Below are 6,861 nucleotides of genomic sequence, written 5' to 3'. Positions count from 1 at the left end.
GATTTTTTTTTAAAAAAAATCATATATTTCTATGTAAAATTTTGATCAGCCATTGTGGTCCCACCCAATCCCTAGGGGGTAATGATTTGAACAACCTTGAATCTACACTACCTAAGGATGATAAATCTGTACACCAAATTTAATTCCCTCTCTGCTTCAAAGGGGGACAAAAATATAGTAAATCACTGTCTAGTTTGTTGGTTGAGCGAGGAACATCAACGACAGTGGGAATTGTGGAATAATTAATGTAAGTTATTTCATGTTTCCAACTATTGTTGATGTCCTGACATATCCAAACAAAAGGCCCATGGGCCACATCGTTCACCTGAGAATCTTTGACTATTCTGTTTTTTACCAGATTTCCCCCTTGCAATACATATTGTGACCCCGCCCTACCCCAATGATCATAATTTAAACAATTTGAAATCTACACTACCTCAGAAAAGCTTTAGCTTTTCTTGCCCAGTGTTTTTTGAGAAGAAGATTTTTAAAGATTTTTCCTATATATTTCTATGTAAAACTTTGATTCCCCATTGTGGCCCCGCCCAACCCTTGGGGTCATGATTTGAACAATTTAGAATCTACACTACCCCAGGATGCTTCCACATAAGTTTCAGCTTTATTGGCCCAATGGTTCTTGAGAAGAAAATTTTTTAATGACCCCACCGTATTTTTGTCTTTTCTTGATTATCTCCCCTTGTGAGGGGAGTTGGCCCTTCATTTTAACAATTTGAATTCCCCATCATCCCCAGGATGATAAATCTGTACACCAAATTTAATTCCCTCTCTGCTTCAAAGGGGGACAAAAATATAGTAAATCACTGTCTAGTTTGTTGGTTGAGCGAGGAACATCAACGACAGTGGGAATTGTGGAATAATTAATGTAAGTTATTTCATGTTTCCAACTATTGTTGATGTCCTGGCATACCCAAACAAGAGGCCCATGGGCCACATCGCTCACCTGAGAATCTTTGACCATTCTGTTTTTTACCAGATTTCCCCCTTGCAATACATATTGTGACCCCGCCCTACCCCAATGATCATAATTTAAACAATTTGAAATCTACACTACCTCAGGATGCCTCCACATAAGTTTTAGCTTTTCTGGCCCAGTGGTTCATTATAAGAAGATTTTAAAAGATTTTTCCTATATATTTCTATGTAAAACATTGATTCCCCTTTGTGGCCCCGCCCTACCCACGGGGGTCATGATTTGAACAATTTACAATCTACACTACCCCACTGTGCTTCCACATAAGTCTCAGCTTTTCTGGCTCAGTGGTTCATGAAAGGAAGATTTTCAAAGATTTTTCCTTTATATTCCCCATTGTGGCTTCGCCCTATCCCCGGGGGTCATGATTTGAACAATTTAGAATCTACACTACCTCAGGATGCTTCCACAAGTTTTAGCTTTTCTTGCCCTGTGGTTCATGAGAAGAAGATTTTCAAAGATTTTTCCGATATATTTCTATGTAAAACATTGATTCCCTATTGTGACCCCGCCCTACCCCCAGGGGTCATGATTTGAATAATTTACAATCTACACTACCCCAGGGTTCTTTCACATAAGTTTCAGCTTTTCTGGCTCAGTGGTTCATTATAAGAAGATTTTTAAAGATTTTTCCTATATATTTCTATGTAAAACATTGATTCCCCATTGTGGCCCCGCCCTATCCCCGGGGGTCATGATTTGAACAATTTAGAATCTACACTACCTCAGGATGCTTCCACAAGTTTAAGCTTTTCTGGCTCAGTGGTTCATGAGAAGAAGATTTTCAAAGATTTTTCCTATATATTTCTATGTTAAAAATTGATTCCCCATTGTGGCCCCGCCCTATCCCCGGGGGTCATGATTTGAACAATTTAGAATTTACACTATCCCGGGGTGCTTCCATATAAGTTTCAGTTTTTCTGGCCCAGTGGTTCTTGAAAAGAAGATTTTTAAAGATTTTTCCTATATATTTCTCTGTAAAACGTTGATTCCCCATTGTGGCCCCGTCCAACCTTTGGGGGGTCATGATTTGAACAATTTTGTATTTACACTACCCCAGGATGCTTCCACATAAGTTTCAGCTTTACTGGCCCAATGGTTCTTGAGAAGAAGGTTTTTTAATGACCCCACCCTATTTTTGTCTTTTCTGGATTATCTCCCCTTGTGAGGGGACTTAGCCCTTCATTCTAACAATTTAAATTTCCTATCACTCAAGGATGCTTTGTACCAAGTTTGGTCAAAATTGGCCCAGTGGTTCTTGAGAAAAAGTCGAAAATGTGAAAAGTTTACAGACGGACGGACAGACAGACAGACAAACGGATAGCTAGACAGACGGACGGACGACGGACAAAATGTGATCAGAAAAGCTCGCTTGAGCTTCGGCTCAGGTGAGCTTAAAAGTAGACAGTGATTACTTGAATATGATCAGTATTGCTCACTGGAGTCTTTTACCTCAAAAAGTAACTGATACTTACTTTAGTTAGGTAACTATGGCCTTCGTTTTTCTGCAAAACTGCAGCACTAATTCTGCTTTTCAGAGAAAAACTACCACCATAATGCCTGCAATTAATCAAAGTGTAGTATATATATCAACAAGTTATGTGAACCTCGTCGGATAGAAATCGACCTTTAAAATGGCAAAATTTATAAAATTTGAAATTTTTGTGTTTTTTAATGGTCAATGTAGAATCATTATAGAAACTGAAAACGGAATCAAAATATCTTCATTTATAACAAAGTTATTACATTTTGAAATTGGTATGTTTGCAAAATTAACTCTGAGCACATCATGGTTTTTTTCACGATTCAATTGTGACGTCATGGTTTATGCTCAGTTGTTCAGAAGGACACCTGTCAGACTGACAGATGAATTCGTTGACAATGGACAACAGGTGATCAGAAAAGCTCAATGGAGCTTTCAGCTCAGTTTAGCTGAAAAACAAACGATAAATTGATTTTTTTCCTTCATTTGATATGCCTTAATTACCTGTTCTTGGGTGCTTTAGTTGCGACCATGTTGTTGAAATTTTCATTTGATTGAGTTGATCCTGAGTTAGGCATGTTGGGAATTCTGGATTTGTATTTTTCAAAAAGAGTTTCTAATTCTTTCTTGAGTTCATTTCCATCGAGAGGCTTTCCATTAGGAAGACCTGTAAATTTAAAAAGGTACAACATGAAATTACATGAACATTTAAGTACTGCATCTCAATACATGTACCATATTACAGCAAAACTTGTTCAGTAGGAACAAGGATATAGTGAATTCACTTATATAGCAAACATTTTTGGGGTCTATGGCAATATTCTTTTCAATTCTTCAAATTGGTAAAATCTTATAGTAATAACGAACTCTAAAATAATAATGGGAACAATACATGTGTGTGTCCTCACCAAATCATGGTTGGAAATAATAGTATCACTTAATTTTAAGTGTAAATCAATAACAAAAAATTAACAACAATTTGATTAACTTTTGAAATTGACAATTTTCATACAAGTTTGATCCTTTAAATTAATTGATCAGTGTAGATATTAACTGAGTATTGACCATAGATTTACCATAAGTCATGTACTTCATGGTGTTGACATATATGTAAATAATACATGTACAAATTAAGTACAAAAATTTCGGTGTATTTCATGTGCATCGCACCTGTAATTCAATGGATTATCTTTGTATCTACACCAACTTTCATTTTCATACTTAGAATAGTCTCCAAAGATATGGGGCACAATACAGTCATATGATCTGACAACATCTTCATTGCTCCTGGTGTTGTCAGCAAGTGGATACATGAAGCAGCGCGTATACTTAGTATACAGTTTGATATGTCATTTTTAAAGCGTGCATAAAATCGAATTTCCGTGATATTCTAGTGTATACGAAGCAGAAAGGTTTACAAAAAACTAAAAAATAACACTGCACACAGACAAAAATAGTTACGAGTATAGTTTTACAACTATGTATGAAATTTACTAACCAGGTATCATCCCGTACCCTGTCACTAAAAAACTATGTAACGAATTTACCCACCGATGAAACATTTACGTATTATCTGCGGTTTATTGAATGTGTTTCTCCGAGAAACTTTCTCAGCTACATGCTTCATCATGCTTATACTGTGCTTAATATGATGTCACGTTGTGTTTGTTAATATGTAATACGATCGGGCATAGATTTACAACTGACCGGGTATAAGTAATCCACCTCTTTCATGTGACAGACTAAAATTCAACCAATCGTAAGCCAGGATTTTAAGGAAAAAATGAACAGAGGTGGGGTAAAGAAAAATGTCTCCCTTTTTTCCATGGCAAGGTTATGTGTACTAAGTCTTAACCTGCTAATAACTGATCTGTCTATTTTCTTTCTTAATATATTCGTACACTGTATCCACATCTCTTGAAATCTTGATAAAATTTTAGATGAATTATGTATCTTTGCATATCCCTTGTAAGCGTTGGTATGACTAATTCTTTGATTTATATGCTTCTCAAAATTTAGTGATGTGGTGCTTGTTGAAAATCTAGAGATTTCTTACGATTAAAAGGAATTTAGGTACGCTTTGAAGGTTTTTCGGGAGGTAATTATAAAGGTTTTAAGTAAAATAAATTCATACAGTGAAAGGAAACAGAATTTTCGTTAACTACGACCAGCTTGGGCCATTTCAATTTCGCTTGCACATTGTTGTGTGGACATTTTATTCAAGCGTTTTCCCGTTTTTCGTTAACAATTAAAGATGGCGAACACATGGAAGTAAAAAATATGAAGAATATACACGATAAACATATGGAACTCAAACTTCATGCTTTTTATCAAAAACGGTCACGGTCAAGTGATTAGACATTCGATTACAATTTTTTTAGGCCTTGACAGGTAAATATTGCAAATTAAAGGCAAATTTGTAAGCAGCTAGTAAATTGAATTTAAGGTTTTTAACTTTTTGAAAAAATAAAAGTGGGAACTTAGAAATTTTGACAAGTATATTAAAGTACATAATTATATCAGTGATTAGTCGCATACAAATATTGAGTAAATTTTAGACATTTCTTTTTTTGTCAATTTAACGGGGGCCGAAAGTCACTTCATCGTTTACATCTGTGAATTGCATGTCTTTGTTTCAAAAACTAGATTTTCATCAGCAGTATTTTACTATTCACGGAAACCTAAATACAAATTCTGTCAAATCAAATTTCCCTGTCAAACAAGAAAAGTCACTGCTAGCATGTGTATTCGGAAGCAAAGGTATATCTATATTTTAATCCTTGTATGCCTGCATGTCTGTCCGTCTAGCTGTCCCTGTGTCTGCCTATCAGTCCGCCCCATTCGGTTTTCTGCGCAGCTGGAATAAGGCTGCCCGTAAAATATCAAACTATTCACTTCTCTGAGCTATCTAGATATGACGTGATAATAGAATATGACGTCATGTCACTGTATACCTGAGCTTACATGATGGGGAAAGTGTCATCACTTTTATATAGCATGTAGATTTATTTTAGGGACTTGTTTAATTTAAGTATTAGGGTTGTTTTTAAGCTCGAGTGTGATGTAATCATGTTAAACAAGATACCACAGAGTCTGACACATTTGTTTCATACTTAGATATTTTACTTGAAAAAGACGTTAATGGTAATCTAATAACAAATTTTTATGATAAACGTGATAACTTTAACTTTTCTATCGTCATCTTTTCTTATTTATGCAGCAATATACCTTCATCACCAGCAGTATATATATCCCAGTTGATTCGATACGCAAAAGCATGTTCTACGTATAAACAATTTCTAAAACGAGGTAATTTATAGACAAACTAGTTGATGAAACAAGAATATCAGCAGTCTCGTTTAAAGTCATCATTTAGTTAGTTCTATGGTCAATACAATAACCCCTTGTCAACAAATACAATTTATCATTGAGTCAAATGCTGACTGACGTTTTTCATACTAATTGTTAGTCCATTATTTATACACTGAATTGATGACAGATTTTCAATTATTTCCCGATCATGACAAGGAGCACACGGCGGGTGTGACCGGTCGGCATGGGATGCTCACTCCTCCATGGCACCTGATCCAACCTCTGATGTTTCGGAGGTCTGTGTTTGCTCTGCTCCTAATTTGTATTGTTTTATAGACTTTGAGGTTGAATACTGTTCCTTATCTCAATATACTTCTTGCAATTGAAATATCCCTATCCTATCGCTTGACCGATATGCACAAATTCAATCAATAGCGAAAAATTATGTGTGAAACACTCCCCTTATACGTCCGTAGGCAAAGTTAGAATTTATGAATCGTGTTTATATTGGACTGGTACACGTGATAAACAATGACAAATTGAAGATATTCTGTATGAATCTACAAGAGAAGTATGGCCTCTAACTGAATTACGCTTGGGGATTGTGTGTATTTTATCCATTTTTGTATAAATCGCGATAAAAAATGAAAAATACCCCTTTTTATGTTGGTAAGTTTAATTTGTCGCAGAATAGTTTCTTAACGAGTGAAAATTAAACCTGCCCCCAACACTTTCTATGTCCCAGAGATTACGATGAATTGATCTATTTAACAAACTTTGCACAATATTTTTGTTTTGCACTTGTGCCGAAGCTATTTTTGTGCAACAATTAGGAATATCACAAATCTACGTCACGTGATCAACACATGTACAGTCATGTGACATCCCAAAAATGCTTTAAAATAAAACCTGATTAAAATATTATCTCAAGTTGAATGCAATTACGAACAAGGATAACATATTAAAGTTAAAATCTAGCTCAAAATAAGATATACATTTCTTTGGCATCTTCAGCCTTCGGACAGACTTATCATAACTGCGTGCACTTTTTTCTAAAAGTCTTGCGGATATTGAG

The sequence above is a fragment of the Saccostrea cucullata genome, unplaced genomic scaffold (assembly GCF_032062105.1).
Source record: "Saccostrea cucullata isolate Sc308-1 unplaced genomic scaffold, CSIRO_AGI_Scuc_v1 ctg335, whole genome shotgun sequence".
Lineage (NCBI taxonomy): Eukaryota > Metazoa > Mollusca > Bivalvia > Ostreida > Ostreidae > Saccostrea > Saccostrea cuccullata.
This window is presented reverse-complemented; position numbering follows the sequence as displayed.